The following is a 27830-nucleotide window of genomic DNA, read 5'->3' on the forward strand; positions in this document are numbered from 1 at the left end:
TAAATTATTAATTTTAAAATTAATTAAAATTATTTCCGAACAGAAAATCTCAAATTAAATTCAAAACGCGTCAGTCGTAACACGACGAGGCACTTGGGCTTGCGCCCAAGCCCATCGAGTCATGAGGTAGCCGCGCCCCATCGACTAATCGCTAGGCGCTCACGAGCAGGCCACACGCATCGCAGCCATGCCAGGCCACGCTGCGCGCAGCCCGCATAGCATGACGCTACTGCTTTGCTCGCTGGGCGAGGCAGCGCGTGCTGTGGCGCAGCTCGCTTGCTGCCCACACGCGACTGCTCGCTTGGCACACGCCACGGCCTCCGCCCATCGCCCATTGAGTCGCACACGCCCAGCTCCCTTGCTTCGCGTGCGCGCCTCTTGCTTGTTGCTCGTTGCATTCGTACCGCATGGGCGACGAGCTCCCTTGCTCGTCGTCGCATGCCCGCACTATACAACACCCTTTAAGGGTAACACGTAGCTTCCTTTGCTTTGTGCGTGCAACATTTATGAGCGTTTTCATAAAAATTAAAAAATTTTAATTTAAAATTAACGACAAATTAATAAATCATATTAATTTCATAATTTTAGGGCGAAAAATCGAAAATTTATTAATTAATTAATTTCCGATTAACATGGATTCAAATCTAGGTCATAAAAATTTAAAATTTAACATAAATTAACAATTTTTATGGTGGATTTTAATCATGGATACCTAATTAAATTATTAATTAATTATGAAAAACAAATTAATTCTAAATTATTCGAATTTCAACAAATTATTCATAATTACAAATTAGGTTGTATAATTAAAAAGTGTAGGCATTCATAATTGTTAAACATATACTGTAGGTCAATAAAAAACTCAAGATTTATCAACAAGAATCGCAAATATTCAATTTAACATCTTAAATTTACAAACTTTTGCGTTCGAAAAAATTAAACCTCCGAAAAGTCATAGTTAGGCTTCGAATTTGGGAATTCAGGGTTCGGCCGAAAAATACTACTTTTGTCAAAATTTTAGAATGCCTTTTACATGCGAAATTGACACAAAAATAACTCGATTTGGTTGAGTAACGAATATTCTGCCGAAAAACTGCGTACATATAATTAAATAAACGCAATTTGCAATTAATTACGAAAACTAATCACCCCTTTAATTCCTTGCAAATTTGTAAAATTTAACCATGTTCATGCAATATAGATTATGAAAATAATAAGAGGCTCGTGATACCACTGTTAGGTTATGATACATATGACAAAACATAAATCATGCGGAAAACCTTAATGCCAGGAAACATATTATTTACACATAATCATTTAGCATGATTCAGATGCATACACTTTGTAGCGTGCCCTCCCCAGCTGCGCCCGAACCGAACAAGAACAAGTCTTTAGGACTCCAAGTGTCGTCCCTCCGTAGATAGTCCACAACACGTCCGGATCCGCCTGTTTGATCATTGTCAGTAAGTGAAATAACCGAGTAAAATACATGAAATAATAATAAGAATCCTTGAGTTTGATCATTGTCACTAAGTGAAATTTTGGTATGTCAATTTTTAGTCAATTAATAAAATAAAGACCAACATTCTGGAGTAGCTGCATCAGTCTTTTAATTGTTCTTACGGATTTTTCATGAAATGCCCCTGAGGTTTGCTTTAATGCACCAAATACCCCTAAACTTTCCAGAATGCACCAAATACCCCTGAGGTTTAAAACAATAACACAAAATTCCCCTAATGAGTATTTTCCGTCTATTCCGTTAAGTCTCCGTTAGCATGAAATTACTTTTTTGCCCTTACTCAACCAATTTCTCTACTAATTATAATACTAACCTTTAATTATATTAATTAAACCCAAAAATTTAATTAACTACTGTTATTTAATATGAAAAAAACCCAATTTTTTTCCCTGGGATCTTCTTCCTTCACGCAATTTCTGGGCTCTTCTTCTTCCTTCACGCCATCAATTATCATCTTGTTCTTTTTCTTCTTCTTCCACCATCATCATCCCTAACTAAAACCCTATTTCATTAACTTGCCCTTGGTCGGTCCTTTCTCTCTCCTCACCGTCACTTTCCTTCAATTCTTTCATCCCTCCTAAAAAAAATCACCATTTTCTCTCTCCTCAAGCTACAACAATGGTGGATTTGCAATCCGTTTTATTACCGAATAGCAGCAACATCAACAACGACACTTCATTAATCTGGGTTTTCAAATTTATTTTTTTTACAAATATTTTGTTTGGTAGAATTGATTTTTTTTTTTTGCAATTACCCCCATTTGATATTTTTGGGGTTTTCATTAATCTGGGTTTTCGAAGATGGAAGAAAGGTGGATTGTTTATAGGAAGGGGCAAGATTGTTGAAATGGCGGTGGAGCGCCGCCATCGCTTGCATGTTAGTCGGAGGTTTTTTAGATCACCATGGAGCAATTTAGCAATTGATCTCACTATTTCAACATGGAATGTTGGAACAGCTTGTCTTTGGCCGTTTACTCCTCATCTCAATCTTTTTTCAGTTAAGCAAGTTATGCGGTTCGTGCTCTTTGCGTCATCAATTGTTCAATACAGTTTCAGTAATGGCGGCTGGGGCGCCATTCTCACTGATCTATATGCTCGCAAGGTTTATATTTGGAACATTTAGTTCATTTGTTTTCATTTTTTTGGGTGTTACTTTTAATTGTGAAATTTGTTGTCTTTGGTGCTGAAATTAGGGTATTCATGAATCAATTATTTGATTGAGAATGCTGGCAATTATTTATTTTGATTGAGGTGGGGATTAACAATGAAGTTTGAGAAAGAAAAGAGAAAGAGAAAGTGACAGAGAAAGAGAAAGATAAAGATAAAGGAAAAAAAAGGGAAAAAAATAATAATTTAATGTTAACGGAAAAGTTAACGGAATAGACGGAAAATACTCATTAAGGGCATTTTGTGTTATTGTTTAAAACCTCGGGGGTATTTGGTGCATTCTGGAAAGTTTAGGGGTATTTGGTGCATTAAAGCAAACCTCAGGGGCATTTCATGAAAAATCCGTTGTTCTTATTATTATTTCATGTATTTTACTGGGTTATTTATGATTAAAGTAATAAAACGAGCTCGCGTTCAATCGTTATGACTTTGACATTGATATTTTCATGCATTAGAAATGTAGGAATGTAAACAAATAAGTACAAATGTCGTAGTCTCTAAGTCATGCCCTCAACAATGTTCCATGTACATGACACCTTTCTTGAAGGAGATAATGAAAAACATGAGATAGTTATTAAAACCTAAGCATCTTTCTTGTTCGTCCAATAGGACACAAACAATAAAGATTTAGCTATCCTAACTAAACCTACCTCAAGATAATTGTGCGGGAAATCACCACACAATCATCAGTTAGGTGGAGTAATGGAAGTTAATATGAAAAAACCTAAAGATCTTTCTTGTTCGTCCAATAGGACACAAACAATAAAGATTTAGGTACTATCCTAACAAAACCTACCCTCAAGATAATTGTGCGGGAAATCACCACACAATCATCAGTTAGGTGGAGTAATGGAAGTTAATATGAAAAAACCTAAAGATCTTTCTTGTTCGTCCAATAGGACACAAACAATAAAGATTTAGGTACTATCCTAACAAAACCTACCCTCAAGATAATTGTGCGGGAAATCATCACACAATCATCAGTTAGGTGGAGTAATGGAAGTTAATATGAAAAAATCTAAACATCTTTCTTGTTCGTCCAATAAGACACAAACAATAAAGATTTAGGTACTATCCTAACAAAGCCTACCCTCAAGATAATTGTGCGGGAAATCACCACACAATCATCAGTTAGGTGGAGTAATGGAAGTTAATATGAAAAAACCTATGTACTTTCTTAAATGTCTAGAAGACAAGAAAGACTTAGGTGCTATCCTAATAAGGCTAACCTATAAGATAAGTGTTAGACTATAAATCTAAAAGACAATTATCATTCAGGTTCCTATAATGGAAGTTAATAGAAATTAAATGCTCAGACAAGCTTAAGGCAAGAGTTCACTTGTTCAAGATTTCAAGTACTCAATTTAACTTCAAAAGAGATAACTTTAAAGGCCAGCTGATTCAATCCATCCGATCAAGGTAGCTTCCTGGTACGGATCCTCTAACCGACAATGCATGCCAACCGATTTAAGCTATCCGAACCATAAGGCGGAAAACTAGCCGACCAACTCAGATTTGAGGACAACAAGCTAGGTGACTACACCCCCCACTATTCTCCATCCTCGTTAGCACCAGCAGTTGGGCCACATTTAGCCGACCACCCTACATTGACTGCTATTTTCCGGCCTCGATAGAGCCATCCAAAGCCCACATTTAACCGACTAGGTGCTTATAAATGTCGGTTCAGTTTTGTGTCACCAGTCAAAATTAAAGACGCTAGCTTTTTTGACTCAAAAAAAAAAAGTGTGAATGGAAGCTAGTCAGCCGACCACCGTCGAAGGCTACCAGGCGGTCAGGACCAGCCATCTGGCTACCGCCGAAGGAAACAACCAGTCGTCCGAGACCGGCTGGCCACCTCGTTGACGATAGAAGGTCGGCCATGACCATCTGACTACCACTGACATCGTCAGCCGGCCGTCTAGAACAGTAGCCATCGCCGACGGCAGAAGCCAACCGGTCTTGGTCATCCGACCACCATTCTCAATTATTCAGCCGGTCACCATTCTCAATTATTCTACGTTGTACAGATCGTGATGAAGGTAACCAGAAATTTTTCCCACACTACTTTTCTGACAAGGTGCTTTGAATAATTTAAAGAAAATCAAAAGGAAAAAACAAAGAAAAAAAAGAAATGAAAAAGAAGGAAAATTGGTGGAAGGAAAAGTAAACTTGTCAGTGAGTTTATACAAACGTTCGTATTGGAATTGATGAAGGAAATCGCAGCCAAAGCCGGCCACCACACCCAGCCGGCCGGCCGCGATACCCGACCAGCCGACCTACCGATCTTCGAGCCCAACCAACTGTCCTCCAGCCACGCCAAGCCTGCCGGCCATCACGCCCACAGTCGGCCGGCCACCAGGAGTGTTGCCCGTGAATGATCGGCGGTAGTAGGCCAGCCATGCTGACCCGGTCGGCCAACCACCCGGTCGGCCCTCACCTGGTCGAGACTCATTTGAAGCTACATACGGTGAAAATAAAAAATATATAATAAAAAGACAAAGAAAGGGAGAAAAGGAAGGGATGAAGAGTCAGATCGATCTTTTGCTTTTCAGAAATATGGAATCACTATATGGAGAAAGCAATAAATGCTATTTGACTTGTCATTTAAAGCCAAACCAAGAAAATGCTATCAAAGTGCATTACCGTTCAAATTTCACGAGTTTCTTTGGCTTATATGATCAAATATTTGTACTAGCAGAAGGTACGAAAGCAACCTTACATACGAAGTATGAAAACGGAAGAATATTTATTATCGCACTTAGCCCATAAAATTTTGCAATTGCAAAATTATATGGGACTGAGGGGCAAGTTGTTTGGGAATACAAACGGCTCACGACACGTCGATACATGGGCCATACGCAATAGGCCCAGATGGACATTAACGGGAGTAAAATACGAATATTAGGGATGGCCCACGAGGGACGACCCGTAAGGGTCGGTCAGCCCACAATCATTAAGGTCTTCTAATGGAATTCCACCGACTGAATGGACCCCTAAACCTAACAGAAATTGGTTGGACAAAGAGTTCGTGTTGACCAAGGAATCAAATTAGGGTTTCTTCCGTATATTCATATATATACGGCCCGGATATACAACAGAAAGGCACGCAATCAATAAACCTCAAACCTAATTCTGGAACTTGAGCCTAGAACCTCCGTCTAACTCCGGTCAAGGAAGAAGACTCTTGAAGACCTCTCGTCATCTGTACCGGACGACTCATTAGTCAAGGATCCCCTATATTTATACCGAAACAGTTGTTTTATTTCAGAAGTTCTACACTTTCAACAGAGTTTGTAGTTCGCTCAAAGATATTTAACTTTGATTGTACACTCCTTAAATAGTCGAGATAGACAAAATGTATACACAACAAACAAAAGAAAACAGAGTACCGAGAAGACTTTTGGTAAAATAGATAAATATATAAATATATATACACGGGGGAGGGAGTTCTATTCTTTTCTCTTTAACAACAGTAAATAAGGATTCATGAACACCAAATACTGGCGATGTTCCTTCAAGAATCTTGCAAATGATCAACCATGAACTCTTAAAATGAAGGACAATACCCTGAAAATCATATGGAGTTACCGAGTTAGTAAGAAAGGTTGATATAGTATGACTTTATCTCAACTGTGTAGGTTCAGAAAGATATACTCCGTATATGATACATACTCACATAATGGTACTACAAAGACCAATGAGTATATTTTCAATTGCACATGCCATAAGAGTAATTAAACCACACTGTAACTAACTCAATAACAAACAACATTCACACAAAAAAACCCTGTAATTTCATCCTCAATTCTCATGCGCCTCTTTCTCCAGTTCGCCCTCTCCTCCTTCAAGTTCCCCACCCCTTTTTTTAATCTCCCTCCTATGACGCTAAACCATCTTCTCTATTCTATCTTCTTTTCCCATTCTTCCACAAAATCTCAAACCTTTTATCACCCACCTCAATTTCTTTATCTTAACAAACAAAAGTTGCTAGCTCCTCCATTATTCCTTATCTACAAACCCTGACAGCATGCTCGGTAATATTTCTATGATGTCAATACTCTTTATGGAACATTGTACCTGATGTTGGATTTAGTTCCAAAAGCAATAAATTTCAAAAAAGTTAAAATCACAAGTCATAACCAGAATCTTAGTGCCTTACTATGACATCCACTTGATATTTTCCTTTGAAATGAGAAAGGAAAAAAACAGAACCCAAAAAATGTCACCGAGTACAGCAAGACGAAGGAAATAACAAGACCCCAAATAAAAGCAAGGAATTGAATGTATAAAAATTGAGAAGAGAACCACATAAAATAATGAAAAAGAAAAAAATACCTATTGTATTGAATTCCCAATAATCTAACTATTAACAACCAGCTAAAATTACATTAATACATGTTCACTCGTTTTAGATTTATACCTTAGAAAATCCAATACAATTAATATTTTCTATTAATTAATCACTACAGCTTCCAAAACTTAAAAAAGAAAAAAACAATTTCCCTTTAATATCCTATTTATATCTCCATACTAATTAAATCATTAATTTTTGTTTGGCATGTCTGTCAATAAGCTGAAGCCTAAGCCTAACTCCATACTAAACCTTTGATTAAGTTTAGACAAGGCTACCTTTTTAATCAATAAATAAAAAATATTAATCACATGTAAATTCTCAACAAAAAATCGCGAAGTGTTAACCATCTTCAGTTCTGATCTCTTGGAATAGGTTAATATCCAAGTAAAACCAAGTTGGGTCATCGTTTTGCAAAAAAGTTGAAAAGAGAGGAAAAATGATTATAATAAGTCATGAGATACTTAGAAAAGAGAAAAGAGAGGACATTTTGATTATAGTTAATCAATTCGCAATCATGGATCCATGCAAGGATTTCAATCAAGCGATAAGATATCCCATGCCAATTTCCATAAAAATTAATGCTCTTAACCAATTTATATCATGTCTAAGGTAATAATGAATGGTAATGGAAGTTCATGAAGAAAAGAAATAATAGAGGGAGGAAAAACATTACCAAGGAAATTAGCATGAGACATATCCCTCACATTCTCAAGTAGTGTTTTCATATATAAACAACATCATGATGGGAAAAATATTACCAATCTATATTCAAGTTCACCTCCGATATGATGCATGCCGGCGTAGCGTATTTCAGATACTCTTTATGTACTATTGAATTCACCCTTACCTTCCCAAAGGATGAACGCTTATTGTGCTTCTTCTTGAGTCTTGATAGGAGGGAAATGCATTAACAAATAAAAAGGTGTACAATGGGAACACTAACTTGTATTACTTCCATTTAAATGCGCAGAGGGTGCAAATGAAAAAGGATAATCAAGCTCACCGAACAGTTCAAAAAATTATAATTGTATCTAAGGTAAACCACACCATTTTGTTAACTAACTACCTATAGATTATAAAGACTGACACTGCATACTGTACACATCAAATATGACTCCAGCACCTGTTCAGAAACAAACACAAGTTTGTTGATGTGAGGCTAAGAGAAATAAAATCACAAAACATGAGAAACCACATGAGAACTCAAAGCTAAAGATTTATTTTTAGGACTTTAGAGAAAGTGGTGCTTGTATAAAAGGTCCCAAACAAACCTAATGCACTTCAAAAGCAAAAGAATGGAAGAAACCTCACATGTACACAACTGGTATCAATCAATCATCAACATGATTATACAATTAAGAAAAGAAAGTCACCTTTTCTTAATACGAGGCATGGCAATGTGGCATGAATGAAGTTCGTCAATGAACTCGTCCACATAAGTCAGCAAATACTCTGTTGACATACAAAAAGAGATTAGCCAAAATCCGAACTAATAAACGAAGGCCAATAGGTTGATATAAAAATGGATATGGAATACGTACGCCCATCCGGCTTATTCATATGCATATTTCAATAATCATATATTGTGTTGTGGCTCTAGGTACAAGTAGATATCAACACGTTACCCCATCACAATTTCAGTAGAATTTAGTCATTCATGTTCAATATACTTATATGTGAACCTCTATCCGACGGTGGATCAAAACTTTGTGAAGTGTCATAATATTGCAATGTAGCAAAGCATCATGGTAGAAAACTGCAATATATGTCTACATAAAATAAAGCCAAAACAACGGCAAAATAAATGTCAACAAAAGGAATTTGGGTGAAGATACATATATCAAAACTCACATTAAGGTTTTTGACTTTTCGCAGTGATATCAAACGGGTCCTAAGCAGGGGCGGACCCAGGAATTATAAAATGGGGGTTCCAAATTTAATGCAACTTCATTGCAAAATAAAAATAAAAGTCACCTACAAATTTCAAAACATAAAATAATAAATTCGTTCATAAGATACAATAAAACTAACGAAAATATATTTAAAAAAGTAGAAAATTACATTTTCCCTCGACGATCTTGCATTCTTTGAAACCGCTTCATAATAGCATCATCACTAACTTGGATAAAAATATATCGTTCTATAAAAGTGACCAAACAATATTTCGATACTTGATCACCCATACTAAACTGCTAATATTTAACAACTTGGAACGGAGAGAATCCCAATCTAGCATACTAATATACCAGCCTAGCAGAGTAGCAGGGACTGGGGCAGCTAAGAAACTTGAACAATTAAATCATAATTCATGAGAATACAAACTTGAACAAGAAACATATAATATTCTTCCCCAAATAAAGTACACAAATTACAAATTAAATTCAATCACTCAAATACTCATAATCATAACCCAAAACTAAAACTAAATTCAATTCAGCTATTCAAGATGTCTAGAGTTTAGACAACTAAATATGTAATCGTCTAGGTGGGGAAAGGGAAAATTAAATATTCAAATTCAAGTATAAACTTAGAATTAATATTACAAATCAAATCAAATAATCAAGTAATTAATTAAATTCAACCACTCAATAATCCAAACACTAAAATTAATTCAATTCTATGATAGAAATCACCCAAAATCTAATTTACAAAATAGAAGAACCTAATTAAAATTGAACAATATAAATTGAAAAATTGAAATTTTGAAAAATTAAGAGGACACCATGAGAATATGAGACCACTAGACCAGCTTTGAAGACGCCGGCGACCCCGGTGGGCGCCGGGTGGTGGCAGGAAGAACGCGGACGAGTGACGACAGACGGACAGAGCAGTAGAGCACAACAGTAGGCCAGAAGCCAGCGACCCAGCAGAAGAATAAAAGATTAAGAGTTATTGATGATTTGATACCAAAGTTGAAAACCCAATATTTGTGAATTAGAGGAGATTGAAGAGAAACATTAGGTAAATTAAAATCCCATAAGAGCAAGAAAGAGGCGTTAGAAATGAATTTTTGTTTTTTTAATTCAATAAAAAAATAATTTTGGGAAGTACAATTGTTGGAAGCTATTCACGTGATTACTGACTTTGGGAATTGGGAAATGTTTTCCTTCTTTTTCCACTTTCCCATATCATTGTTGGTACTTGTTTTTAACATGGGGGGACCACAAATACAATTCTTTTTTTTAAAAAAATTTCAAATTACATATACTTACTAATTTTTTTTTGAAATAATGGGGGTCCCTATGAACCCCATGGGGTCATAGTAGGTCCGCCCCTGGTCCTAAGCTATTCAGGTGTTGGATTTTTTATTCCTAAGATCCATCTTTTCAAACAATTGAACAATAAACACGCTGCCAAATCGTTATTGATATAAATTTACTACTACAAAAAAGGGCATAGAGTACTGTTGAAATACACTTTATAGGACGCCTTAGAGGCGTTCTCCAACTCAACGCGCTATAAAGTTTATAAAACGGGTAAAAGAAGCGTTTTATATACCTAGTCATAAAGTACAGTGATAAGAGATAAGCGTCCTCTATTCCCTTCCTAAAATAAGAAAATGAAGAAGGAATATAGAACGGTTAACGTACATAACCGTCTCCTATACTCTATAATAAAGCACGCCTTCCGTACATAACCGTCCTCTATTCCTCCTGTTAAATATTGAGGTGCAGAACATCTTTCGTACATAGGCGTACTATATACTTCCTGTTTAATATTAAGATAGAAAGCAGTTTCCTTACATAACCGTTCTATATTCTACCCCTTTTATTTTTAATATTATTCAAAAATAGCTGCACGCGCATCCCTAAAATAGGATATTACGATTCTAGGTCCTGTATGTAAACCAAATCTAAATAGATAAAATAAAAATGATATCCACACGATCTTTTCAAAAATCCTTTCATTTATTAACAAAATAATATTGTTCATTCAATAACAAAATCCTATTATTCATTGACAAAATACAAATGATCTACACAAGGTACGGCAAAAAAAAATACAATATCAAATTTTTTTTTAAAGAGCTAGCCTCTGCAGCAGTCGCTGGAGCTTCTGTAGCAGCAGCAACATACTGGGGATTGTGTGGCAGCAACAACAGGGGATGGTGTAACAGCAACAATAGCAGCTTCTGCAGCAAGAACATCTTCTACAGCAACATCATGGACCATATTGGTGGAATTGTCTACTGGTGGTAGACTTGGCAGTTCGTCTGCAGGACTAAACAGAGGTAACCGTCTCCTTGAGCTAGCTTAAGTCACACTAGATCATCGTCATCATCATCTTCATTTTCATCGTTATTTGGTTGGTGATATTCGGTAACGTATGAGATCCACCTCTCCCTTACCGCATCAATAGTAGTTTGAGAATACGTGGGAGCTTTGTTAAAATACTACAAGACAAGTTAAAATGCAAGAGTAAGAAATGAACTGATAGCAAGCAGAAATAGTATTTAACAAAGAACGACAAACAATACAACAACAGCAACAGAATCGCAGGGAGGTGCAGACACAAGTCCAGACAAACAACAACTCTAAGCCCATGCCAATAATAATTATTTTCTTGTAAAAAACTTAGTCCATTGCTCACGAACCACATCGATTTCCTCATTACTATAAGGCGCATTCCTCGGAGTATAGACCTTTACAAAAATATAGATAACAGTTAGGCATTAGATTAAATGAAAATTTGACATTTTAACACTCAAAACCAATGGCAAGGTGTTAGAAATAGGCTATAAATACTACTTAAGATTAGCTCACTTTTTGCAGGGTTCAAAACCAACCTTAAACGAGCCACTTAATATATTGTACTGTTAAACTATATTCGTTAGTCTACCAGCATGATAGATGATAAATGACTTGACATATAATTTAATGACTTACTAAGTTACTAACAATCAGGCGATCTATTACAAAAACATGTAAGATAGTATGGTTCATTATAACTTATGGCTTCGATTTCCTTGAGACATGAATTCTTATGGCTTCGATTTCCTTGCAGGTAACTCTGTTTGTTGTTCATTGTGTTGGATGCTTCATTCTATTATTTGATAGCAGACAGATACAATTTACAAGTCATCAAATGCAGACAGAAAAAGGGACAAGAAAGATACATTTCTGATCCTCTAGCAGCTCTTAACCATTTATAAGTCATCAAATGAAATTCATCACTTCCCAAAAAGAAAAGAATTAGAAAACAAAAGAATTAGAAAAGTTGGTAATATTCTATACAAATTAAAGACATATCAAACAAACAAATTCAGATAGCATATAAAATTTAAACAATCAAGAATTCTTAAATTAACAAAAACGGAGTAACAATCTTGCAGATATGCATAGTCTAAAATCAATTTAAGTTCATAATTAAAAAATAAAAAATGAGAGAGTTACAAAGTGCATTTTGGTCAACGATCGAACTTTGGCGGCCTGATTAAGCAGCAACAACAACAAATATGGAAATTTTTCTAAATTAAACAACTGAAAAATAAATGAACTCATTTGAACTGAGAAGAAGCTGAAGAGATAGAAAAGGCAACTTGAAATCATAGAGGGATCTCCCGTTACAGGCCCACAGCTATTGCACATAATACCATCTAAATCAAGGGTGTATAAAATCCCCCATTTTGCTGGTTGTCTCTCTTTATTTACCATTGTACTCTTCTTCCAAACACCTATCTTTTCAATCTCCCATCTGATCTTTTACTCAATTGATCACTGTTATTAATGGATCATCAAATTTACCATGATTATAATTGTTATCATTATTAACTCTATAAAAAAAATCCCTAATTCGTATTTCCTACTACGACTATAAGTAAAATCTCCCAAATTCCACAAAATTAAACAGCAAAAACAATTGAGAATAGGTGGGAAAACAATAAAATTAAAAGAATAAAGAGGTATTGAGGAAGTACTCATCTGATAGTTGGTGTCAAGGATGAAAAGAGATAGTTTAGATGGAGCGATGTCGGGAGTCCATAATTGGGGAAATATTCTGGGTTTGTGCCACGACCACCAGAACTTAATCATCTTTGTGCACCGTCATAGATCGGATGTTGTACTTGCTTCAGAGTTCGCCGGAGGTGATGATCCCAACAAGCGTCGCCGGAGGTGATGCGCCCAGCAAGCGTAGGTGAAGGGTAGTCAATTACCCACACTCGAGAAAGAGGAGAGATGAAGGAGGAGGGGTTTTACTTTTACTCGTATGAGTGACGACTGCTGGAGTACATTTAGGTTTAAAAGAATCGCAAATCATTTGGTGAAAAAAAGGAGACCAAACGCCCATATGGCCATATTACTATTACTATTATTAAAAAATAATTAAAAAATTTTAAAAGAATATTCTTAAAAAAATAATTAAAATTTGTAAACAGAATACAAAGCGGTTAAGTTGGGGAGTGTTATGTATTTATTCCTTTTATATAGCGGTTATCTAACGGAGGTGTACTATATAGTTTTATAAAGCGTCTATCCAACTTGACTGTTATCCATTATGCGTTCTTTATTCCAACTTTTGTAGTAGTGATTCAAAAACTTTTGCCAAATTACAGATAGAAATAATAAGAATAAAACCTAACAAATTCCCAAATTTTCAAAACAAACCCCAAATCCAATTCGAATACATTCCTGAAAATTGCAAGAAATTTTCAAAGAGAAATTTTATCAAATACCTTGCAGGTAACACTCTTTAAGGCAATTCTGACAACATTCACCAACAATCCTCGCAGACCCATCTCCTTTATACTTCTGATAATTTGACACAATCGTCGGAACCCGACTATTTTATCTGCCTTGGCTAATCAACCTCAGTTTACATCAAATGGACAAATAAGCCGATGATCGGATGTACGTGGCCGACGACTTATTGGTGATGATTGGAGGACATTGAAAAGGAAATATAAACCGATTAACGGGATAGGATCAGATGTTCGGAATTTTAAACCCTAATCTGAAGCATCAAAACCCCAAATAAATGAAAAATTATATAAATCGAAATCGAAATTTATAAACCGGAGTATAAACCCTTAAAAATCGTAATTTGAAAGAAGATAAGAAGGAACTACCTAAAATTCCTCTAAAGAAGGAAACAAATATATGGTAAAAATACTCGCCATAGGAGATGGGAGAAGAGCACATCCTGAAAAAGAGAGTATGAAGGCCGAAAATGGAAAGGGAGAGAGGAAAGGCCACACCTGCCATGAGAGAAGGGCGAATTTAATATCCCGAAACCAAGAACTCAAAGGAAAAAGAAAATCAGGGAAAGGGAAGAAAGGAAGGGAACCAGGAAAAGTGAAGCGAAGAATGGGAGGGGGTTACAACAGTAATCACACTGTCTATAAGGTAAATGACAAAAAAAAAATGTGAAGGAAAATGGGGATATTTTGGTAATTTAACTATTGTAGGAATAGTAAATATCATTCCTAGATTTTATAAGTGTTAAGATTATATTAATCTTTCTTTCCTTCTTGTGATCACCACACTTACTCACATCCTCTTTTTACTGCGACAAATAATTCAACCACTATCAATTTCTTAAAATAAATAAGAATTCACTACTCCACTTCCGTCTTATTTTAATAAAATCAACGCACCCTTCTAAAACTTGTGGCGGCCAAAGTGTATCACTAAGTAAAATAAGGTGAGAGTGCTAAATAATGGAAATGTAACTCTCAAAAAATACTGCACAAAATAATATATATAACTCCTAAAAAAATACGAAATTAGTAATAAATAAGGGAAGGAGGAAGTATATCAAAAAGATTTTAACAAGAACTTGCATGAATTAATTAATTCGTCAAACAAACTTGGGTTGCGCCATAAGGAGGAGTAGTGTTATCTACTTTGAGCCTAAAAATCGTTCATAATAAAGTCCATTAGTACGAGAAGGAGTAATTTTTTCAACCTTAAATTAAAGCTTGGTTATTATCTCCCTTTTTCTCTAATGTTCATTTTCATCACGGGATCTCATCAGTGGCGGAACCAGCTATGGTCCTGTTGTGTCACGTATTACTTAAAACTGTCAAATTATTTACCCATATACTCCCTCCATATTATATTACGAACCACATGTTGACCGGCACACGTACTAAAGAAAGAGAGTTGAATCTAATAAAAATAATAAAACAAGTGGTGGAGGGAGTAATAAACAAATAAAAAAAAGATGATGGAAAAAGTATTTTAATTAAAGTAGAGAGGGATTTTATTGTAGTGGTGGTCCATAGAGGAAATAAGATATATTAAATAATTAGAACGTGGGGTAGAAAAATTACTAAAAATTGAAGTGTGATTCCTAATAAAATACGGTAGGAAATGGTAAGTGTGAGTGTGTTACTCTTAAAAAAATACGGTCGGAGTACCTTTCTATACCACTACAAAAATAAGTCATTTTAGCAACACTTCAAATTTGTTGCTATTTGAAGAAATCCGTTTCCAAGTCTAGTTAGCAACGGATTGGAAACGAAAAATAATGATTACTAAAACGCTGGTTTTCATATGATATTAGCAACTAAATATAAAACTATTTTGTTGCCATTTTGCATCCTTCAAATATGGTTGCCATGTCTAGGAATACTTTGCCAACTGTTGTGGGGTTTTTCCGCTGAGATACCTTGGAGGTTTTCCGGTAACTTTTAAAGATTTCACAAGATTGTATTTTTATAGAGAGAGAAAGTAGAGAGAAGGCAGAGCACCAATTGCTCTTGAATGTATTGACTGTGACCCCTTTTTCTAGGGAAGTGGGACTATTTATAGTACTAGGTTTTTGTGGGAATGACCTAATATTCCCTTTACATGATTGGCTGGGGTATGGGAGGAGGACATGTGTCCTTTCTCCTTACAATTCTTTGGCCCCTTTTGGCAATAGTGGGCTATTTGGGCCTATTGTGCTTAGTCATTCACTTGGGATACATACTAATTAAGCCCCTTTCCAGGTATAGGTATAATACATACATTTATACACGCTTAAATACAAATACACATACATTGTAGATACCTAGATTAATACTCATGCTCCGGAGTAGACTTCGTATGGTTTCTGCTTAGGGGGCGTAATACGTGCCATGTGTCACATCTTCATTGGTACACGAAGGCATGGTAATTTTGCCCACAACATTTGCCCCTCAAGAAGGGCATTTCTGGAAACACTTTCCGGGTATCGCTTCTTGACCTTTGATTTGCATCTTCATCTTTGGGACAGGTGTTGAGGTGGTGACACGTGTCACCTTTCTCCATTTTTCCCCTCCCTATATATAGAGGGGGGTAAATTTCATTTATTACTTTTCGTTTTCACAGAGCTGTCTCATAGGCGATTTCCGGCGTATTCCCACCACCATCAGGCGATTTCCGGCCACCGCGAGACTCAACCTTTTCTTCGTCAAACTCATCCTGTTCTTCGCAAAACTCATCCTGTTCTTCACCGAGTACTTCGCAGATCTTTCAAGGTTAGTTTTCGCCTTTCTTTCTCGTTTTTGTTATCCTCTCGTCATTTTTCTCTTTGTTAGCGGCCGACCTCCTAGTACTAGGTAAGGGTTTGAAGGTTTTATTTAAGATTTTTCCGCCGTTCATCTTTTGTCGGGGCGGACGTCCAATCGCGTCTTTTTCTTCATTGTTGGTCACTCCTAAGCCGTGCTTCGTTCACTATGCAGAAGGCATGGCTAGAACCAAGCAAACGGCAGATCCTACGCGCTTGCGCTTGCGGGAAGAAGCATCGACACCCCCTAGGGAGAGATATTCTTCCACCGCCCCGGCAGCCGACGAAGAATATGCCGAACTCTTTCAAGAGACTGACGAATATGTCGAGGTGGGGGAGCAAGCGGCAAGCTCGTCAGGGGGTACAGCGAGCCAGGCAGTGGGGGAGTCAAGCGTCGCTCCATTTTCATCGGCCGCCGAGGAGCAAGAGGCTGCTCCCCAGCCTATTAGGCCCAGAGGACGGGAGGAGGCCCAATTGCTTCCGTCGGAGATTCACCCAGACGTAGGCTGGATGCGGTGGCTAGACAGGCACGGGGCCAAGATGAGGGACGACCTCTGCGTGGGGGAAGGGTACCAGATGCGCGTGCCGGCCGGTCTGGACTCGACCGTCAGCCTGCTTGCCGAGGGAGAATTCCCCGTGTATGCCGCATCCATCAAGCTCGACATGAGATTCCCTCCACACCCCTTCGTTGTGGAAGTGTTAGACGGTTTTAACATTGGGGTGGCCCAGCTGACCCCCAACTCGTGGGCTGATATCTTTGGCTATATTGCCAAATGTGCGCTGAACGACGTGGAGCCGTCTTTCAACGCTTTTCTGCATCTGGTCTCCCTCTCTCGTTCCCCCAGTGCCGCCAAAGGGTGGTTTAATCTGAGCAGCCGTGGTACCTACTAGACAGTGGTCGGCAAGCTCAGCAAATGGCATATGTGGAGGAAAAGGTGGGTCGTGTTTTACACGGACGACCAGGAGATGTATGAGAGGATGAGCCGCTGGAACTGCAACGCCAACTATATGGACCGTGACGAGCCCCTTCCACCCCTTACTGCCGAAGAGTGGGATCAGATAATGGTCCTGTTCAAGGCCAACACTTACCACTTAACAGTGGACAAGACTTTCCATGTGCCGGCCGAGTGGTTGCCGCACATTAGCCAGTTTCGGAACGAGGCCTTTCTAGCGGCCGTAGGCTTAGGATATTCTATGACTCGAGGTTGTATGCCAATTTATGTACCGTTCCGCGTTGGTCTATTCATTTTTTCTAACTTTGGATTTCTTTTGTTCACAGAGGAAGGGATGAGCAAGCTATCGGCGGCGGATATTGGTAAGGGCGATATGATCGATTGGATGGCCGACATCTATGAGGCCAAGATGCAGAAAGCCAAGGCCGAGTTGGAGGAGAAGGTGAGTATTCTCTTAGGTTGTTGTTTTTGCAAGTTAAGCTTTTCCCGTCCAGTGTCTACAGTGGACGTCTTTTTAGTGACGAGCCGATATCCTGACATGTGACCCGTGTTTGCTAAGGTAGGCCTCGTCACTTTTTAATGACGGGCCCCTAAGTTAGTGTTTTTCCTGCGGTTGCCAAGGTGCGCCTCGTCACTTTTTAAGACGGGCGTCACTTTTTTTTATTTTTTTTATTTTTTTAGAAGTGACTCGTGATTGATAGGGTACGCCTCGTCATTTTTGAGATGGGCGTCCTTTTTAATGACGAGCCACTATTCAGTGAGTGACTTGCACTTGATAAGGTACGCCTCGTCATTTTCGAGACGAGCGTCCTTTTTAATGACGAGCCACTATTCAATGAGTGACTTGTGATTGATAAGGTACGCCTCGTCATTTTTGAGACGGGCGTCCTTTTTAATGACGAGCCACTATCTTGTGAGTGACTTGTGATTGATAAGGTACGCCTCGTCATTTTGAGACGGGCGTCCTTTTTAGTGACGAGCCACTATCTTGCGAGTGACTTGTGATTGATAAGGTACGCCTCGTCATTTTTGAGACGGGCGTCCTTTTAAATGACGAGCCACTATCTTGTGAGTGACTTGTGATTGATAAAGTACGCCTCGTCATTTTTGAGACGGACGTCCTTTTGAGTGACGAGCCACTATCTTGCGAGTGACTTGTGAATGATAAGGTACGCCTCGTCATTTTTGAGACGGACGTCCTTTTGAATGACGAGCCACTATCTTGCGAGTGACTTGTGAATGATAAGGTACGCCTCGTCATTTTTGAGACGGACGTCCTTTTGAATGACGAGCCACTATCTTGCGAGTGACTTGTGAATGATAAGGTACGCCTCGTCATTTTTGAGACGGACGTCCTTTTGAATGACGAGCCACTATCTTGCGAGTGACTTGTGAATGATAAGGTACGCCTCGTCATTTTTGAGACGGGCGTCCTTTTTAATGACGAGCCACTATCTTGTGAGTGACTTGTGATTGATGACGAGGCCCAATATTTGACTGTCCTTTACGTTCTTTTTTGGCAAGCTAAGGACGCGGCTAGGGCGTCAGGGAAGAAGAAGGGGACGACTCTGTCCCAGCTGAAAAAGAGAGCTGTGCCAGCTGGCTCGGAGACTCCGAGTACCTTCAAAAAGCCCAAACCCATACCCCGCCGTCTTGTGAAGAAGGACGAGTCGAAGGTTGCTGAGGGGGGTTGCCCTGATGACGATGAGATTGGCGTGGACAAGCCGTCTCTGGTTGTGGACTTGGTGTCCAAATCGAAGTCTGGTGGGCATCCTGACGAGCTGGAGGACCCTCTTTCTGGAATTCCGGCCGACGTCCGTTCCCAGATACTTGCGGAGGTGGCCCGCCGAGCTAGGTCATCGGGCGGTAAGTATTATTCGAACGTCGTTCAGACGTATCGAGCCTCCTCTGGCAGTTCTTCTTACTCTCCGCGTCATCCTAAGGCCGTTGTTTTTCCTATAGCCAAAGACAAAGGGAAGGATGCAGCTGCTGCAGAGGACGAGAACGTACCCGCTACTCCCCACTATTCGTCAAAGGATAGGGTGGCTATATGCCGTAAGGTTTTTAAGGCCGTCCCCGCAGAGTATGTTGCTTCTCTTCCTGGCCGCAAGACTGACGCCCAGTTTGGTGTGATCCAGGCCACTCTTCTCGACGTGAGTCTATTTCCAACTTGCTTGTACTTGTTTTTTCTTTTCGAGTCATTTACTAACATGTAGCTCCTTTTGCAGTTGTTCTGCCGCATGGAATTCTGCAAGAGTTGGAAGACCCGCACTGCTGAGGAGCTCAAAGCTCAGGTGGCTGAGTCCACCCACCATGGCGACTATGCGTTCAAATCCATTGAAGAGGTCCGCCTGCAGATGCAGACGACCATAGACCTTCAAGCAAAGGAGGTAGCTTCATTGAGGTCTGACAAGGCCGAGCTGCTTAAGAAGATCTTGGCGCAGGACAAAGACATGGTGGCAATGGTCGAGGAGGCCAAGACAGCGGCGGCGGAAATACGGACGCTCCAGGACCAGTTGCGGGAGTACCCTCAGGTCAAAGAGGCGGCTGAGGAAGCCGAGCATCTTCGGGGGGAGCTGGAGACGGCCAGGTCGCAAGTTCGCTCCTTGCGTGAGCGTCTTCTGGAATCCTATGATCAGGGGGAGCAAGCGACCAAGGACGCTGTTAAGCACGCCTGGGAGAACCACATGTCAGAGTATGATCTTGCGTGGTTCCAGCGGCGAATGGAACACAGTGCCGCTGTGTTGGCTGCTGAGCGTCTCGGTCAGCCGCCCCCTGAGTTTGTATCATCTGATGATGAGGACGATGCGGCTGCTCCCTGATTTGCTTCCTTCCCCGTTCTTTAGAATTTTATTCAAGTGTTCCCGTGCCTAAGGGCAAAAAACAATTATTTTGTTAAGTTTTGGCGCTGCTGGCGTCTGTACCATTGTGCCTGCTGAGCACACAACAATTTCTTTCTTTTTGTTTTTGAATTCTGGGCTACTTTTACACGCCTTTCTACGGGCGTTGTTTTATAAGTAAATAGGTTGTTTTTGTTGCTTCTTTTATCTCGCATTTATTTGCTCTTCATAATTTGATTATTCCTTAATCAATAGGCTTAATCAATAGGTATCCGCTAGGCACTACTGTGGTCGTCTCTTTCTTTGGCGAGCGTGTCTATAACGATATTGATTGACGCAAGTCAATCAATAGGTATGATTGCCGCTAGACAGGCTCGTCAAATGGACTGGACGGCCAAACGTTCATGCCGCCGAACTTTTGAGCAAACAACCTTTGTTTCAAAGTTATTGGTGCCGCTAGCAACTGAGCATGCGCTAGGCACCACTGTGGTCGTCGCTTTCTTTGGCGAGCGTGTCTATAACGATATTGATTGACACAAGTCAATCAATAGGTATGATTGCCGCTAGACATGCTCGTCAAATGGACTGGACGGCCAAATGTTCGTGCCGCCGCACTTTTGAGCAAACAACCTTTGTTTCAAAGTTATTGGTGCCGCTGGCAACTGAGCATGCGCTAGGCACCACTGTGGTCGTCGCTTTCTTTGGCGAGCGTGTCTATAACGATATTGATTGACGTAAGTCAATCAATAGGTATGATTGCCGCTAGACATGCTCGTCAAATGGACTGGACGGCCAAATGTTCGTACCGCCGCACTTTTGAGCAAACAACCTTTGTCTCAAAGTTATTGGTGCCGCTGAGCTTTTGAGCAAACAACCTATGTTTCAAAGTTGTTCATGCCGCTGAGCTTTTGAGCGAACAACCTATGATTTAAGGTTATTTGTGACGCTGAGCTATTGAGCAAACAACCTATGTTTCAAAGTTGTTCATGCCGCTGGGCTTTTGAACAAATAACTTATGATTTAAGTTTATTTGTGCCGCTGGTACTTACTATGCCGTACTGGTTGGCCAGCGGCTTGCTATACTGGGAAGGGAGTTGGATAGGTGATCACCCTACAACTTGGTGCTAATCTGGGCCACTTCTTAGGCTTCAAACAATTAGTCTTGCTGAGAGTTTTTGCTAATCTGGGCCACTTCTCAGGCCGTCATACAATTAGGCTTTGGTTATGCATTGGAGTGTACATTTTTATATTCATTGTGCGAGCAATAAATATTACGAGACACATAGAGTAGTATTATTTATAACTTTGCAAGGAGAATTTAGCCGGTTACAAAAGTGATTACTACCCTACTATGACCATTAGAGGCCGCCCCTTGGGCAATGGATCGTGGTAAGTAAGACAAAACTTAGCACATATCTAGAAGAAATACTTCTTGAGATTGTCGGCATTCCAAGTGCGCAAAATAGGCCGGCCTTGCATGTCTTGAATGCGGTAGGTTCCATCTCTAACCTCATCATAGATCTCATAAGGTCCCTCCCAAGTGGGCGTCAGCTTACCCTGTTCATTTGCTCGTCCTGTGGACTCCATTTTCCTGAGGACAAAATCTCCCACTTTGAGCACTCTATTAGAGACTCTCTTGTTGTATTCTCTTGCCATCCTTATCTTGTACAAATGTTGTCTGAGCGCTGCATTTCCTCTAACCTCGGGCAGGAAGTCCAAGGCTGCTTTCATTGTCTCCCAGTTAGCATTTTCGTCATACAGCATGACTCTCAACGTTGGTTCACACATTTCTATGGGTAGGACAGCCTCGGCGCCATAGGCTAGCAAGAAGGGTGTTTCACCGGTTGAATTCTTAGCCGTGGTGCGGATGGACCATAAGACATTTGGCAGCTCATCAGCCCATAGACCTTTGGCTTCGTCAAGCTTCTTTTTCATTCCTTCGGAGATAATTTTGTTGAACGCCTCAACCTGACCATTGGCTTGGGGTCGTCCGACTGATGCAAAACAAGTGTGTATGCCGTGATCTGCCAGCCACTCTTTCAGCTTAGGCGTCTCAAACTGGGGCCCATTATCGAAGACGATAGCCTGTGGAATCCCAAAGCGAGTCATGATGTTCTTCCAAATGAATGCTCTCACATCAGTAGTTTTTATGTTTTTGAGCGCTTCTGCCTCCACCCATTTGGTGAAGTAATCTACAACAACGATGACATAATGCCTTCCTCCTGGTGCAGCCGTAAATGGGCCTAGAAGATCCATCCCCCATTTAGCAAATGGAATTGGGCTTGTAATGGGTGTCAGAACTCGTGCCGGTTGGTGTATTAGGTGAGAAAAACGCTGGCATTTGTCACACTTCTTGACCAGTGAAATTGCGTCCTCCTTAAGAGTCGGCCAGTAATAGCCGGTTCGAAGTGCCTTTTCAGCCAAAGCCCTTCCACCAATATGCGAGCTGCACAACCCCTGATGAAGGTCTTCTAGAATTTCCTGCCCCTTCTCAGGTGTTACACATCTTAACAAAGGACGGGAGTAGGCCTTTTTATAGAGGGTGCCGTTCCACATTTCAAACCAAGAGCATTTCTTCTGAAGTTTTGCCGCTTCCCTTGAGTCTTCGGGCAAGACTCCATTCATTTTGAAGTTTACTATGTCATCCATCCATGTGGACGTTCTATCAAGAGTTTCCACCTCCATCTGCTCAACACTTCTGTGCTCTTTTACCTCCCAAAACACGTGCCGAGGGGTATCACAAGACGCGGAACTTGCCAATTTTGACAGGGCATCAGCTTGGTTATTTTCCGAGCGAGGGACTTGCCTTACTTCAAAACTTTTCAGTGGCTCTACTTCCTGATGGACGGCCTGCATGTATTTGACCATAGTCGGATCCCTAGCTTCGTAGGTCCCATTAACTTGGCTCACAATCAGTTGGGAGTCAGATAGTGCTACAATCTCCTCGGCGCCTGCCGCCTTACACATTTTAATGCCACAAAGTAGGGCTTCATATTCGGCTTCATTATTTGACGCCTGGAAGTTAAATCGCATAGCATACTCAAAAGTGTCTCCTTCTGGGGAGTGACAGATTATCCCAGCTCCACATCCATTCTGTGTGGATGAGCCGTCTACATACACTGTCCACACCGTGTTTGTATTCTTGGCAAAGTCAGGCCTCGTCATTTCAACAATAAAGTCGGCACATGCCTGCCCCTTGACAGCTTTCCTCGGCTCATAGGTGATATCAAAGGCGTTCAGCTCTATTGCCCAATTCAGCATTCGTCCTGACGCCTCCAGCTTTGTGAAGGGAAGTTTGAGCGGTTGATCTGTGTAGACCACTATTTTGTGAGCTAAGAAATAAGGACGGAGTTTTTTGCTGGCCATGAACAGAGCTAAGCCAAACTTTTCCACTGTAGGGTATCTAACTTCAGCATTTTGAAGAACATGACTGACAAAATATACCGGCATCTGTATTCCTTCCCTTTCTGTCAGTAGAACGACACTCAACGAGTGCTCGGACACGGCAAGATACATGTACAAATTCTCTCCTAGCAAGGGACTAACAAGACGAGGCAAGGTATGCAAGTGATCCTTTAGTCTGGCCAATGCCGCCTCGGCCTCGTCCGACCATTCAAACTTTGCCTTCTTTCTGACAGACCTAAAAAAGTAGTGGCACTTGTCTCCAGCCCTGGAAAGGAATCTGCCCAGGGCGGCCAAGCAACCTGTGAGCCGCTGTACCTCCTTCACTGTCTTTGGTGAGCTCATATCAATTATTGCCTGGATTTTGTCTAGGTTGGCTTCGATTCCTCTTTCATCAATCAAGAAACCTAAGAATTTGCCTGCCGTCACCCCGAACACACACTTCTTAGGATTCAATCTCATGTTGTAAGCTCGAATAGTCTCAAATGTCTCCCTGAGATCAGTTATGTGCGCCGCCCTCAGCTTACTTTTTACGATCATATCATCAATGTAAGCTTCAATATTTCTGCCGAGCTGCTTAATGAACACAGTGTTAATAAGACGCTGAAAGGTGGCCGGTGCATTCTTTAACCCAAACGGCATCACATTGTTGCAGTAAAGGCCTTGTTCAGTAACAAATGACGTTTTTTCCTGGTCGTCAGGCCACAACGAAATCTGATGAAACCCTGAGTATGCATCCATAAAGCTCATCATAGCATGCCCTGCTGTAGAGTCGACGAGCCGGTCAATCTTGGGCAATGGGAAACTGTCCTTTGGACATGCCTTATTGAGGTTGGTGTAGTCAACACACATTCTCCAGGTACCATTAGGTTTTTTGACGAGGACCACGTTAGCAACCCAGTCGGGGTACTGACTAGGCCTGACGAACCCAGCCTCCATCAACTTTTGTATTTCCGCGGCTGCCGCCTGATTTCTATCTTCCCCATGGTTCCTTTTCTTCTGACGAACCGGTTTGAAGTTTGGGTCCACATTCATCTTATGGACGGCCACAGCAGGGTCAATACCCGGCATTTCGTCCACTGTGAAAGCAAAGATATCTTCAAATTCTCTCAAAAGGTGGACCAACTCTGCCGCCAGCGGGTCGTCAGGAGAAATCCCGATGGGCACTACTCTGTCAGGTTTATCTGTGTTTAATACCACATTGAAATAGGCCCCAACAGGCTCTGGGCGTCTCTCTTCCATGTGCCCTGCTGAGATAGTTAATGTTTCTTTGACGAACTTGGGTTGTGTGTCGCCACATTTTCGTTTGTTGCTCGATGTCCCTTTCTCTTCACCCGTCCCCCATGCTTCTGGACTCAAGGTGGTTAGGTAGCAATCTCTAGCTTGTTGCTGGTCACCATGTATAGTGCTGACACTCCCATCGTCACAAATGAACTTAAGAAGCATCAGATGAGTCACAATGACAGCCTTTGCCCTATTCAACGTGGGACGCCCCAAGATGATGTTATATGCCGTCAGGTCTTTCACTATGAGAAAACGGACGTCCATTTGTCGAGATTCCTTTTTATTTCCCATCCTCAGAGGAAGGGTAATTATGCCGACTGGGTGGATGATACTACCTCCGAAGCCTATAATGGGATAGTGGATTTTCTCAATCTTTGAGGAATCATGTTGCAGCCGATTCAAGCACTCTAGACTAATTATGTCCGACGAACTTCCTGTATCAACCAAAATACGCCTAACCCTCAGGTTAGCAACTTTTAACTCAATTACCAAAGGATCGTCATGCGGGGTGGAGATTTTCCCACGGTCGGCCTCGCCGATTTCAACTTTTGGAAACGGGTCAACTGTGGCCTTGCCGGACAGCATCACTTGCCCCAATCGCTTGGCATAATCCTTCTGGCCCCTCATGGTCGGCCCGCCGGCGGCCAATCCTCCGGAGATGACTGCTACGCACTCTGGGTCGGTACGATTCCCATCTTCCTCCGAGGGAGGGGATTTGTTTTTCTTGTAGAAGGGTTTGCCAGAACCTCCCGTGTTCCTGCTGATATAACTCTTTAAGAATCCCTTGGTGGCTAGGCCGTCCAATGCCCTTTTCAAGCTCTTACATTCATTGGTGTCATGCCCAATGTCACTGTGAAAGTGACAGTACAGTTTGGGGTCCCTACTTTCTGGTGGCGACTTCATGGGAAATGGACGATCAATGTCATATTTGGACCCGACGTCCATCAGGATTGTGTACATGTCTGTGTTATACTCAAATCGCTCCCGATCATAAGTTCTGGACCGTTTCTGACCTGCCGCTCCGGGGGCCCTGTCTGACTCTTTTGCAATAGCCCACGTCCCGTTAGGCCGGTTCTTCTTTTCGAATTTCTCCTTTTTTGCCGCTAGCTCGGCGGTATCACTTCCTCTGGGATCTTTCGGGACGCTGCAAATCTCTGTTGCATGAATGAAGGCCTTGGCCTCATCCAGCACTTCTGGCATTGTTCGGACGCTTTTCTTTACCAGATCAAACTTGAAAGAGCCCTTTTTAAGCCCTCGAATGAAGTTATCGAATGCAACACCATCTGGCAAATCCGGAATTTGCCCTGCCTCTAGATTGAATCTCTTCACATAACTCCTCAGAGACTCGTCTTTCCCTTGCTGAATCCTACTCAGATGCATGCTCGTCTTCTTCTCTTCCTTGTGAGCCATGAACCGAGTAGAGAACAATAGCTCGAGCTCCGAAAAAGAGCGAATAGTTCCAGCTGGAAGTCTCTCGAACCACTTAGATGCTACTCCTTTGAGTGTGCCCGGAAAATACTTACACCAGGTTGAGTCAGTCGTTCCTTGGACATAAATGTGATGCCGGTAAACCAAGAGGTGCATGTCTGGATCTGTGGTCCCATCGTAAGCATCAATGTTGGGCGGCTTGACTTTGGGTTCCCTCGGGGCTCTCATGATGGAGTCTGCAAAAGGGGTGGTGTGCCCTAGGGCCATGTTGGACACCCCTCCTGAATGTGATACACAGGATCTTGACGCCTTGAGTAGGGTACCCGCTGGGAAGACTCGCGTCCGCGAGTTTGACAGGTTGGACGGGTGACCCCTGGGCGCGCGCGGCTCAGATGCGTATAAGTTGGATGAGGGAGAGGTCTATCCGGCATGACGGGGGTTGACCCAGTGTCAGAAAGTTCAGACTCAGAGTCAGGCAATTGCTCTGCGCGTGGCTGCTCACGTCCTCGGGACGTTTCTCCGATCAGCCGCCGTGGCAGTCGGCGTGGTAGGTAAGACATTGCCTGATTGGGCTGACTTGCTGGCGGCTGTCTCCTCAGGTCCTCGCCTGTCAGCCTGGTCCAGACGTTTGGGGGGCGCAAAGAAAGTGTTGGCCTATTGCTTGCCGGCCCCTCATGATTTGCAGCCACAGCAGTGGTGTAGATCAACATACTCTTCTGTACCTCAGCATTAACTGTCTTTCCCACATCAGCTTGGAACTCAGCCAAAATAGCCCGAAGAGCACCCACAGAGACAGGCATATCAGGGTTCTCCTCTATTACCGTATCCACCCGAGGATCCAGGTGTCCTCCAGGAGGGGTGCGATTGGCCTGGTCGTCCTCCTCGCTGAGCACCTCTACCTCGGCAGCGTGACGAGGGGTGTGCCCGGCCGCAAATATACGCGCGGCATCTCCAGTGATTCTCGTGGCCGACGTATGATGTTCAGTCGGCATTTCTCTTTCGAGGGGTGGCCGCTCTACTCGCGTAGGCCGCCCAGTATCGTTGTCCTGTCGTTGATCTTCCATGTTACCGTACCTCCCCACAGACGGCGCCAAATGTTGTGGGGTTTTTCCGGTGAGATACCTTGGAGGTTTTCCGGTAACTTTTAAAGATTTCACAAGATTGTATTTTTATAGAGAGAGAAAGTAGAGAGAAGGCAGAGCAGCAATTGCTCTTGAATGTATTGATTGTGACCCCTTTTTCTAGGGAAGTGGGACTATTTATAGTACTAGGTTTTTGTGGGAATGACCTAATATTCCCTTTACATGATTGGCTGGGGTATGGGAGGAGGACATGTGTCCTTTCTCCTTACAATTCTTTGGCCCCTTTTGGCAATAGTGGGCTATTTGGGCCTATTGTGCTTAGTCATTCACT

General features: G+C 41.3%; 1 long non-coding RNA gene across 2 annotated transcripts; it reads right to left on the reverse strand.

Moving 5' to 3' along the window:
* Nucleotides 1-5974: 5974 nt before the first annotated feature.
* On the reverse strand, nucleotides 5975-10133 carry LOC110780183 (uncharacterized). Of its 2 annotated transcripts, none has more exons than XR_002531377.2 (2): nucleotides 8413-10133; nucleotides 5975-6252 (listed from the first exon to the last, which is right to left on the reverse strand). It is a non-coding gene; the product is annotated as an uncharacterized lncRNA (long non-coding RNA). The 2 variants fall into 2 exon arrangements; XR_002531378.2 differs by having other exon boundaries at nucleotides 5975-8162.
* Between the last annotated feature and the right edge of the window lie 17697 nt (nucleotides 10134-27830).

The sequence above is a fragment of the Spinacia oleracea genome, chromosome 5, assembly GCF_020520425.1.
Source record: "Spinacia oleracea cultivar Varoflay chromosome 5, BTI_SOV_V1, whole genome shotgun sequence".
Classification (NCBI taxonomy): Eukaryota; Viridiplantae; Streptophyta; class Magnoliopsida; order Caryophyllales; family Amaranthaceae; genus Spinacia; species Spinacia oleracea.